At 52.3% G+C, this 11,651-nt stretch overlaps 2 non-coding genes across 2 annotated transcripts; both read left to right on the top strand.

Moving 5' to 3' along the window:
• Positions 1-655: 655 nt before the first annotated feature.
• TRNAT-GGU (transfer RNA threonine (anticodon GGU)) lies at positions 656-732 on the top strand. Its single transcript has one exon. It is a non-coding gene; the product is annotated as a tRNA-Thr (tRNA).
• Positions 733-7,092: 6,360 nt separating this feature from the next.
• TRNAT-GGU (transfer RNA threonine (anticodon GGU)) lies at positions 7,093-7,169 on the top strand. The gene has a single exon. It is a non-coding gene; the product is annotated as a tRNA-Thr (tRNA).
• Positions 7,170-11,651: the final 4,482 nt, after the last annotated feature.

Genomic DNA, 11,651 nt, shown 5'->3' with positions numbered 1-11,651 from the left:
TGTTGCTTTTTTCTTTGCGGTAATAGCTTTGAAGATATGTTCTGATGGTGGTGAGAGTGCAGCAGGACTGTCTTCGTGGCGCAATTGGCTAGCGCGATCGGCTGTTAACCGAAAGGTTGGAGGTTCGAGCCAACCCGGTGGTGTTGCGGCGCTTTTTTTCTTTGTGGTAATAGCTTTGAAGATATGTTCTGATGGTGGTGAGAGTGGAGCAGGACTGTCTCCATGGCGCAATTGGCTAGCGCGATCGGCTGTTAACCGAAAGGTTGGAGTTTCGAGCCCACCCGGTGGTGGTGCGGCGCTTTTTTCTCTTTGTGCTGATAGCTTTAAGATATGTTCTGATGGTGGTGAGAGTGGAGCAGGACTGTCTCCGTGGCGCAATTGGTTAACGCGATTGGCTGTTAGCCGAAAGGTTGGAGGTTCCAGCCCACCCGGTGGTGGTGCGGTGCTTTTTTTCTTTGGGCTGATAGCTTTGAAGATATGTTCTGATGGTGGTGAGAGTGGAGCAGGACTGTCTCCCTGGCGCAATTGGCTAGCGCGATCGGCTGTTAACCGAAAGGTTGGAGGTTCGAGCCCACCCGGTGGTGGTGCGGCGCTTTTTTTTCTTTGCGCTGATAGCTTTGAAGATATGTTCTGATGGTGGTGAGAGTGGAGCAAGACTGTCCCCGTGGCGCAATTGGCTAGCGCGATCGGCTGGTAACCGAAAGGTTGGAGGTTCGAGCCCTCCCGGGAGTGGTGTGTTGCTTTTTTCTTTGTGCTGATAGCTTTGAAGATATGTTCTGATGGTGGTAAGAGTGGAGCACGACTGCCTCCGTGGCGCAATTGGCTAGTGCGATCGGCTGTTAACCGAAAGGTTGAAGGTTCGAGCCCACCCGGTGGTGGTGCGGCGCTTTTTTTTCTTTGGGCTGATAGCTTTGATGATATGTTCTGATGGTGGTGAGAGTGGAGCAAGACTGTCCCCGTGGCGCAATGGGCAAGCGCGATCGGCTGTTAACCGAAAGGTTGGAGGTTCCAGCCCACCCGGTGGTGGTGCGGTGCTTTTTTTCTTTGGGCTGATAGCTTTGAAGATATGTTCTGATGGTGGTGAGAGTGGAGCAGGACTGTCTCCCTGGCGCAATTGGCTAGCGCGATCGGCTGTTAACCGAAAGGTTGGAGGTTCGAGCCCACCCGGTGGTGGTGCGGCGCTTTTTTTTCTTTGCGCTGATAGCTTTGAAGATATGTTCTGATGGTGGTGAGAGTGGAGCAAGACTGTCCCCGTGGCGCAATTGGCTAGCGCGATCGGCTGGTAACCGAAAGGTTGGAGGTTCGAGCCCACCCGGTGGTGGTGCGGCGCTTTTTTTTCTTTGCGCTGATAGCTTTGAAGATATGTTCTGATAGTGGTGAGAGTGGAGCAAGACTGTCCCCGTGGCGCAATGGGTTAGCGCGATCGGCTGTTAACCGAAAGGTTGGAGGTTCGAGCCCACCCGGTGGTGGCGCGGCGCCTTTTTTTCTTTGCGCTGATAGCTTTGAAGATATGTTCTGATGGTGGTGAGAGTGAAGCAGGGCTGTCTCCGTGGCGCAATTGGCTAGCGCGATTGGCTGTTAACCGAAAGGTTGGAAGTTCGAGCCCACCCGGTGGTGGTGCGGCGCTTTTTTTTTCTTTGTGCTGATAGCTTTGAAGATATGTTCTGATGGTGGTGAGAGTGGAGCAGGACTGTCTCTGTGGCGCAATTGGCTAACGCGATTGGCTGTTAACCGAAAGGTTGGAGGTTCGAGCCCACCCGGTGGTGGTGCGGCGCTTTTTTTTCTTTGCGCTTGTAGCTTTGAAGATATGTTCTGATGGTGTTGAGAGTGGAGCAAGACTGTCTCCGTGGCGCAATTGGCTAGCGCGATCGGCTGTTAACCGAAATATCGACGTATGTAACTGCGCGGTAGTAAACACGGACGACAAGAAGATACAAGGACAAGCGCAGACTATCAACTGAAGGTTTATTTTTCACACACCACATATATATGACTGAACCAGAAACAGAAAACACGAAAATCTACAAAAAATGATGACTTGGCACTTAACAATCGACAAAACGTGAACGTTTGACAAAAGCAGATTCAAGGACCATGTGCGCCACTTGCCAGATACCGTAGTGTGACAGGTTCAGTAAATAAAGCCAGTCGAGCTAGCTGCGAAACGTTATTCTCTCACGAGAAAAGGAAGTGAGCGTTTGATTTGCAAAAAAAAAATTGTACTTTCACAAACACACAAAAAAAACACAAAAAGGAAAATACTAAGATCAGAAAAATGTTAACTAATTAGCACTGTCAGCTTCGTTAGCGAGCGGAAACCTCTAAGAGTCTAAACAGTCCTTTTCGTTAATGTCCTCGTGTTTGAGTCCGGACGCGAAAGAAGACGGATACGGCTCACCAGCGGTTCACGCCCTTCAATGGTCCATTGGGGAAGCTGCCGTGGTGAGAGTGCATAAGCTCGGGCCCGTAGCCCGACGGCTTGCTCCCGCTCTCGGTAGACGTCATCTGCTGCGCTGTCTTCCGCTCGAACATCAGACCAAGGTCTTGCCAAGGATTCGCCAATAGCCGCTGCGGTTGAATGGTCACCAGGGCCCCGTGGAAACAGTCGCCCGCTAGGTGGATGCCCTGACGCCCAGGAGGTACTCGCACCCGACGAGGTCGCACGCCGCACCCTAGCCTTCTTTTTCCAAGCACGAGCCCGAATCTCCTCTTCCTCGTTCTTCGATGCCCTGGCTCTGGATTTTTCTCCCATTTCCTTGAATTTTCTTCTTTTTCCAATCGCCAGTGTTCGCCGCACTGGCGCAATACGCCATCTTGCACACATTGTCAGTAGTTCATCTTACGCGCCAAATTTGAAAGTCACTTGACTCGCGCACTTCACTCACAACACGTAGCTCTTTATCTAAAAGAGCTAACGACGGTTTGCTGACGCAGTGTTCTGGTTCCCGTGCCATTTTTTCCGCTTCGACAATCATACGGGTATGATCGTCTTTGTGCCTGAACATTACGACCGTGCTTTCGAACTGCGCAAGGCAGCCACACCTACTGACGTGCTGAGCTAAAAAACCCTCATTGCCAGTGCGCACATTGCGTGCGTGCTCGCGCAGGCGCTCATTTAGGCATCTCCCAGTCTGCCCGATGTAACACGCACCACAAGATAGCGGAATTCTATAAACTACATTCATGTCACATCTGACAAACTGGGTTTTATGCCTGACAGTGCAAGCTTGTTTGGGCCTATTGTTTACACATGTCATTTGGCCCAAACAATAGGCCCAAACAAGCTTGCACTGTCAGGCATAAAACCCAGTTTGTCAGATGTGACATGAATGTAGTTTATAGAATTCCGCTATCTTGTGGTGCGTGTTACATCGGGCAGACTGGGAGATGCCTAAATGAGCGCCTGCGCGAGCACGCACGCAATGTGCGCACTGGCAATGAGGGTTTTTTAGCTCAGCACGTCAGTAGGTGTGGCTGCCTTGCGCAGTTCGAAAGCACGGTCGTAATGTTCAGGCACAAAGACGATCATACCCGTATGATTGTCGAAGCGGAAAAAATGGCACGGGAACCAGAACACTGCGTCAGCAAACCGTCGTTAGCTCTTTTAGATAAAGAGCTACGGTATCTGGCAAGTGGCGCACATGGTCCTTGAATCTGCTTTTGTCAAACGTTCACGTTTTGTCGATTGTTAAGTGCCAAGTCATCATTTTTTGTAGATTTTCGTGTTTTCTGTTTCTGGTTCAGTCATATATATGTGGTTTGTGAAAAATAAACCTTCAGTTGATAGTCTGCGCTTGTCCTTGTATCTTCTTGTCGTCCGTGTTTACTACCGCGCAGTTACATACGTCGATCATGAATCACCAACTCGCCCAATCGTCCACCTTGATTAGTTAACCGAAAGGTTGGAGGTTCGAGCACACCCGGTGGTGGTGCGGCGCTTTTTTTTCTTTGCGCTGATAGCTTTGAAGATATGTTCTGATGGTGGTGAGGGTGGAGCAAGACTGTCCCCGTGGCGCAATTGGCTAGCGCGATCGGCTGTTAACCGAAAGGTTGGAGGTTCGAGCCCACCCGGTGGTGGTGCGGCGCTTTTTTTTTCTTTGCGCTTGTAGCTTTGAAGATATGTTCTGATGGTGTTGAGAGTGGAGCAAGACTGTCTCTGTGGCGCAATTGGCTAGCGCGATCGGCAGTTAACCGAAAGGTTGGAGGTTCGAGCCCACCTGGTGGTGGTGCGGCGCTTTTTTTTCTTTGCACTGATAGCTTTGAAGATATGTTCTGATAGTGGTGAGAGTGGAGCAAGACTGTCCCCGTGGGGCAATGGGTTAGCGCGATCGGCTGTTAACCGAAAGGTTGGAGGTTCGAGCCCACCCGAAGGTGGCGCGGCGCTTTTTTTCTTTGCGCTGATAGCTCTGAAGAAATGTTCTGACGGTGGTGAGAGTGGAGCAGGACTGTCTCCGTGGCGCAATTGGCTAGCGCGATCAACTTTTAACCGAAAGGTTGGAGGTTCGAGCCCACCCGGTGGTGGTGCGGCGCTTTTTTTTCTTTGGGGCGATAGCTCTGAAGAAATGGTCTGACGGTGGTGAGAGTGAAGCACGACTGTCTCTGTGGCGCAATTGGCTAGCGCGATCGGCTTTTAACCAAAAAGTTGGAGGTTTGAGCCCTCCCGGGTGGGGTGTGTTGCTTTTTTCTTTGCGATGATAGCTTTGAAGATATTTTCTGATGTTGGTGAGCGTGGAGCACGATTGTCTCCGTGGCGCAATTGGCTAGCGCGATCGGCCGTTAACCAAAACGTTGGAGGTTCGAGCCCACCCGGTGGTGTTGCGGCCTTTTTTTTTTCTTTGGGCTGATAGCTTGAAAGATATGTTCTAATGGTGGTGAGAGTGGAGCAGGACTGTCTCCGTGGAGCAATTGGCCAGCGCGATCGGCCGTTCACCGAAAAGTTGGAGGTTCGAGCCCTCCCGGGAGTGGTGTGTTGCTTTTTTCTTTGTGCTGATAGCTTTGAAGATATGTTCTGATGGTGGTAAGAGTGGAGCGCGACTGCCTCCGTGGCGCAATTGGCTAGTGCGATCGGCTGTTAACCGAAAGGTTGAAGGTTCGAGGCCACCCGGTGGTGGTGCGGCGCTTTTTTTTCTTTGGGCTGATAGCTTTGATGATATGTTCTGATGGTGGTGAGAGTGGAGCAAGACTGTCCCCGTGGCGCAATGGGCAAGCGCGATCGGCTGTTAACCAAAAGGTTGGAATTTCGAGCCCACCCGGTGGTGGTGCTGCGCTTTTTTTTTGCGCTGATAGTTTGAAGATATGTTCTGATGGTGGTGAGAGTGGAGCAAGACTGTCTCCGTGGCGCAATGGGCTAGCGCGATCGGCTGTTAACCGAAAGGTTGGAATTTCGAGCCCTCCCGGGAGTGGTGTGTTGCTTTTTTCTTTGCGGTAATAGCTTTGAAGATATGTTCTGATGGTGGTGAGAGTGCAGCAGGACTGTCTTCGTGGCGCAATTGGCTAGCACGATCGGCTGTTAACCGAAAGGTTGGAGGTTCGAGCCAACCCGGTGGTGTTGCGGCGCTTTTTTTTCTTTGTGGTAATAGCTTTGAAGATATGTTCTGATGGTGGTGAGAGTGGAGCAGGACTGTCTCCATGGCGCAATTGGCTAGCGCGATCGGCTGTTAACCGAAAGGTTGGAGTTTCGAGCCCACCCGGTGGTGGTGCGGCGCTTTTTTCTCTTTGTGCTGATAGCTTTAAGATACGTTCTGATGGTGGTGAGAGTGGAGCAGGACTGTCTCCGAGGCGCAATTGGCTAACGCGATTGGCTGTTAACCGAAAGGTTGGAGGTTCCAGCCCACCCGGTGGTGGTGCGGTGCTTTTTTTTTTTGGGCTGATAGCTTTGAAGATATGTTCTGATGGTGGTGAGAGTGGAGCAGGACTGTCTCCCTGGCGCAATTGGCTAGCGCGATCGGCTGTTAACCGAAAGGTTGGAGGTTCGAGCCCACCCGGTGGTGGTGCGGCGCTTTTTTTTCTTTGCGCTGATAGCTTTGAAGATATGTTCTGATGGTGGTGAGAGTGGAGCAAGACTGTCCCCGTGGCGCAATTGGCTAGCGCGATCGGCTGGTAACCGAAAGGTTGGAGGTTCGAGCCCACCCGGTGGTGGTGCGGCGCTTTTTTTTCTTTGCGCTGATAGCTTTGAAGATATGTTCTGATAGTGGTGAGAGTGGAGCAAGACTGTCCCCGTGGCGCAATGGGTTAGCGCGATCGGCTGTTAACCGAAAGGTTGGAGGTTCGAGCCCACCCGGTGGTGGCGCGGCGCCTTTTTTTCTTTGCGCTGATAGCTTTGAAGATATGTTCTGATGGTGGTGAGAGTGGAGCAAGACTGTCTCCGTGGCGCAATGGGCTAGCGCGATCGGCTGTTAACCGAAAGGTTGGAATTTCGAGCCCTCCCGGGAGTGGTGTGTTGCTTTTTTCTTTGCGGTAATAGCTTTGAAGATATGTTCTGATGGTGGTGAGAGTGCAGCAGGACTGTCTTCGTGGCGCAATTGGCTAGCGCGATCGGCTGTTAACCGAAAGGTTGGAGGTTCGAGCCAACCCGGTGGTGTTGCGGCGCTTTTTTTCTTTGTGGTAATAGCTTTGAAGATACGTTCTGATGGTGGTGAGAGTGGAGCAGGACTGTCTCCATGGCGCAATTGGCTAGCGCGATCGGCTGTTAACCGAAAGGTTGGAGTTTCGAGCCCACCCGGTGGTGGTGCGGCGCTTTTTTCTCTTTGTGCTGATAGCTTTAAGATATGTTCTGATGGTGGTGAGAGTGGAGCAGGACTGTCTCCGTGGCGCAATTGGTTAACGCGATTGGCTGTTAACCGAAAGGTTGGAGGTTCCAGCCCACCCGGTGGTGGTGCGGTGCTTTTTTTCTTTGGGCTGATAGCTTTGAAGATATGTTCTGATGGTGGTGAGAGTGGAGCAGGACTGTCTCCCTGGCGCAATTGGCTAGCGCGATCGGCTGTTAACCGAAAGGTTGGAGGTTCGAGCCCACCCGGTGGTGGTGCGGCGCTTTTTTTTCTTTGCGCTGATAGCTTTGAAGATATGTTCTGATGGTGGTGAGAGTGGAGCAAGACTGTCCCCGTGGCGCAATTGGCTAGCGCGATCGGCTGGTAACCGAAAGGTTGGAGGTTCGAGCCCTCCCGGGAGTGGTGTGTTGCTTTTTTCTTTGTGCTGATAGCTTTGAAGATATGTTCTGATGGTGGTAAGAGTGGAGCACGACTGCCTCCGTGGCGCAATTGGCTAGTGCGATCGGCTGTTAACCGAAAGGTTGAAGGTTCGAGCCCACCCGGTGGTGGTGCGGCGCTTTTTTTTCTTTGGGCTGATAGCTTTGATGATATGTTCTGATGGTGGTGAGAGTGGAGCAAGACTGTCCCCGTGGCGCAATGGGCAAGCGCGATCGGCTGTTAACCAAAAGGTTGGAATTTCGGGCCCACCCGGTGGTGGTGCTGCGCTTTTTTTTGCGCTGATAGTTTGAAGATATGTTCTGATGGTGGTGAGAGTGGAGCAAGACTGTCTCCGTGGCGCAATGGGCTAGCGCGATCGGCTGTTAACCGAAAGGTTGGAATTTCGAGCCCTCCCGGGAGTGGTGTGTTGCTTTTTTCTTTGCGGTAATAGCTTTGAAGATATGTTCTGATGGTGGTGAGAGTGCAGCAGGACTGTCTTCGTGGCGCAATTGGCTAGCGCGATCGGCTGTTAACCGAAAGGTTGGAGGTTCGAGCCAACCCGGTGGTGTTGCGGCGCTTTTTTTTCTTTGTGGTAATAGCTTTGAAGATATGTTCTGATGGTGGTGAGAGTGGAGCAGGACTGTCTCCATGGCGCAATTGGCTAGCGCGATCGGCTGTTAACCGAAAGGTTGGAGTTTCGAGCCCACCCGGTGGTGGTGCGGCGCTTTTTTCTCTTTGTGCTGATAGCTTTAAGATATGTTCTGATGGTGGTGAGAGTGGAGCAGGACTGTCTCCGTGGCGCAATTGGCTAACGCGATTGGCTGTTAACCGAAAGGTTGGAGGTTCCAGCCCACCCGGTGGTGGTGCGGTGCTTTTTTTCTTTGGGCTGATAGCTTTGAAGATATGTTCTGATGGTGGTGAGAGTGGAGCAGGACTGTCTCCCTGGCGCAATTGGCTAGCGCGATCGGCTGTTAACCGAAAGGTTGGAGGTTCGAGCCCACCCGGTGGTGGTGCGGCGCTTTTTTTTCTTTGCGCTGATAGCTTTGAAGATATGTTCTGATGGTGGTGAGAGTGGAGCAAGACTGTCCCCGTGGCGCAATTGGCTAGCGCGATCGGCTGGTAACCGAAAGGTTGGAGGTTCGAGCCCGCCCTGTAGTGGTGCGGCGCTTTTTTTTCTTTGCGCTTGTAGCTTTGAAGATATGTTCTGATGGTGTTGAGAGTGGAGCAAGACTGTCTCTGTGGCGCAATTGGCTAGCGCGATCGGCTGTTAACCGAAAGGTTGGAGGTTCGAGCCCACCCGGTGGTGGTGCGGCGCTTTTTTTTCTTTGCGCTGATAGCTTTGAAGATATGTTCTGATAGTGGTGAGAGTGGAGCAAGACTGTCCCCGTGGCGCAATGGGTTAGCGCGATCGGCTGTTAACCGAAAGGTTGGAGGTTCGAGCCCACCCGGTGGTGGCGCGGCGCTTTTTTTTCTTTGCGCTGATAGCTTTGAAGATATGTTCTGATGGTGGTGAGAGTGGAGCAGAACTGTCTCCGTGGCGCAATCGGCTAGCGCGATCGGCTGTTAACTGAAAGGTTGGAGGTTCGAGCCCACCCGGTGGTGGTGCGGCGCTTTTTTTTATTTGGGGTGATAGCTCTGAAGAAATGTTTTGACGGTGGTGAGTGTTGAGCAGGACTGTCTCCGTGGCGCAATTGGCTTGCGCGATCGGCTGTTAACCGAAAGGGTGGAGGTTCGAGCCCACCCGATGATGGTGTGGCGCTTTTTTTTCTTTCTGCTGATAGCTTTGAAGATATGTTCTGATGGTGGTGAGAGTGAAGCAGGACTGTCTCCGTGGCGCAATTGGCTAGGGCGATTGGCTGTTAACCGAAAGGTTGAAAGTTCGAGCCCACCCGGTGGTGGTGCGGTGCTTTTTTTCTTTAGGCTGATAGCTTTGAAGATATGTTCTGATGGTGGTGAGAGTGGAGCAGGACTGTCTCCGTGGTGCAATTGGCTTGCGCAATCGGCTGTTAACCGAAAGGTTGGAGGTTCGAGCCCACCCGGTGGTGGTGCGGCGCTTTTTTTTCTTTGCGCTGATAGCTTTGAAGATATGTTCTGATAGTGGTGAGAGTGGAGCAAGACTGTCCCCGTGGCGCAATGGGTTAGCGCGATCGGCTGTTAACCGAAAGGTTGGAGGTTCGAGCCCACCCGAAGGTGGCGCGGCGCTTTTTTTCTTTGCGCTAATAGCTTTGAAGATATGTTCTGATGGTGGTGAGAGTGAAGCAGGACTGTCTCCATGGCGCAATTGGCTAACGCGATTGGCTGTTAACCGAAAGGTTGGAGGTTCGAGCCCACCCGGTGGTGGTGCGGCACTTTTTTTTCTTTGCGCTTGTAGCTTTGAAGGTATGTTCTGATGGTGTTGAGAGTGGCGCAATTGGCTAGCGCGATCGGCTGTTAACCGAAAGGTTGGAGGTTCGAGCCCACCCGGTTGTGGTGCGGCGCTATTTTTCTTTGCGCTGATAGCTTTGAAGATATGTTCTGATGGTGGTGAGAGGGGAGCAAGACTGTCCCCGTGGCGCATTGGGTTAGCGCGATCGGCTGGTAACCGAAAGGTTGGAGGTTCGAGCCCACCCGGTGGTGGCGCGGCGCTTTTTTTCTTTGCGCTAATAGCTTTGAAGATATGTTCTGATGGTGGTGAGAGTGGAGCAGGACTGTCTCCGTGGCGCAATTGGCTAGCGCGATTGGCTGTTAACCGAAAGGTTGGAGGTTCGAGCCCACCCGGTGGTGGTGCGGTGCTTTTTTTTCTTTGGGCTGATGGCTTTGAAGATATGTTCTGATGGTGGTGAGAGTGGAGCAGGACTGTCTCCATGGCGCAATTGGCTAGCGCGATCGGCTGTTAACCGAAAGGTTGGAGTTTCGAGCCTACCCGGTGGTGGTACGGCGCTTTTTTTTCTTTGTGCTGATAGCTTTGAAGATATGTTCTGATGGTGGTGAGAGTGGAGCAGGACTGTCTCCGTGGCGCAATTAGCTAGCGCGATTGGCTGTTAAACGAAAGGTTGGAGGTTCGAGCCCACCCGGTGGTGGTGCGGTGCTTTTTTTTCTTTGGGCTGATAGCTTTGAAGATATGTTCTGATGGTGGTGAGAGTGGAGCAGGACTGTCTCCCTGGCGCACTTGGCTAGCGCGATCTGCTGTTAACCGAAAGGTTGGAGGTTCGAGCACACCCGGTGGTGGTGCGGCGCTTTTTTTTTCTTTGCGCTGATAGCTTTGAAGATATGTTCTGATGGTGGTGAGGGTGGAGCAAGACTGTCCCCGTGGCGCAATTGTCTTGCGCGATCGGCTGTTAACCGAAAGGTCGGAGGTTCGAGCCCACCCGGTGGTGGTGCAGCGCTTTTTTTTCTTTGCGCTTGTAGCTTTGAAGATATGTTCTGATAGTGGTGAGAGTGGAGCAAGACTGTCCCCGTGGCGCAATGGGTTAGCGCGAGCGGCTGTTAACGAAAGGTTGGAGGTTCGAGCCCACCCGGTGGTGGCGCGGCGCTCTTTTTTCTTTGCGCTGATAGCTTTGAAGATACGTTCTGATGGTGGTGAGAGTGGAGCAGAACTGTCTCCGTGGCGCAATCGGCTAGCGCGATCGGCTGTTAACTGAAAGGTTGGAGGTTCGAGCCCACCCGGTGGTGGTGCGGCGCTTTTTTTTATTTGGGGTGATAGCTCTGAAGAAATGTTTTGACGGTGGTGAGTGTGGAGCAGGACTGTCTCCGTGGCGCAATTGGCTAGCGCGATTGGCTGTTAACCGAAAGGTTGAAGGTTCGAGCCCACCCGGTGGTGGTGCGGCGCTTTTTTTTCTTTGGGCTGATAGCTTTGATGATATGTTCTGATGGTGGTGTGAGTGGAGCAAGACTGTCCCCGTGGCGCAATGGGCAAGCGCGATCGGCTGTTAACCAAAAGGTTGGAATTTCGAGCCCACCCGGTGGTGGTGCTGCGCTTTTTTTTGCGCTGATAGTTTGAAGATATGTTCTGATGGTGGTGAGAGTGGAGCAAGACTGTCTCCGTGGCGCAATGGGCTAGCGCGATCGGCTGTTAACCGAAAGGTTGGAATTTCGAGCCCTCCCGGGAGTGGTGTGTTGCTTTTTTCTTTGCGGTAATAGCTTTGAAGATATGTTCTGATGGTGGTGAGAGTGCAGCAGGACTGTCTTCGTGGCGCAATTGGCTAGCGCGATCGGCTGTTAACCGAAAGGTTGGAGGTTCGAGCCAACCCGGTGGTGTTGCGGCGCTTTTTTTTCTTTGTGGTAATAGCTTTGAAGATATGTTCTGATGGTGGTGAGAGTGGAGCAGGACTGTCTCCATGGCGCAATTGGCTAGCGCGATCGGCTGTTAACCGAAAGGTTGGAGTTTCGAGCCCACCCGGTGGTGGTGCGGCGCTTTTTTCTCTTTGTGCTGATAGCTTTAGGATATGTTCTGATGGTGGTGAGAGTGGAGCAGGACAGTCTCCGTGG

This window comes from Rhipicephalus microplus, chromosome 4 (genome assembly GCF_043290135.1).
Source record: "Rhipicephalus microplus isolate Deutch F79 chromosome 4, USDA_Rmic, whole genome shotgun sequence".
Lineage (NCBI taxonomy): Eukaryota > Metazoa > Arthropoda > Arachnida > Ixodida > Ixodidae > Rhipicephalus > Rhipicephalus microplus.
Note: the sequence above shows the minus strand (reverse complement) of the source record. Positions and strands in the feature narration are given on the sequence as shown.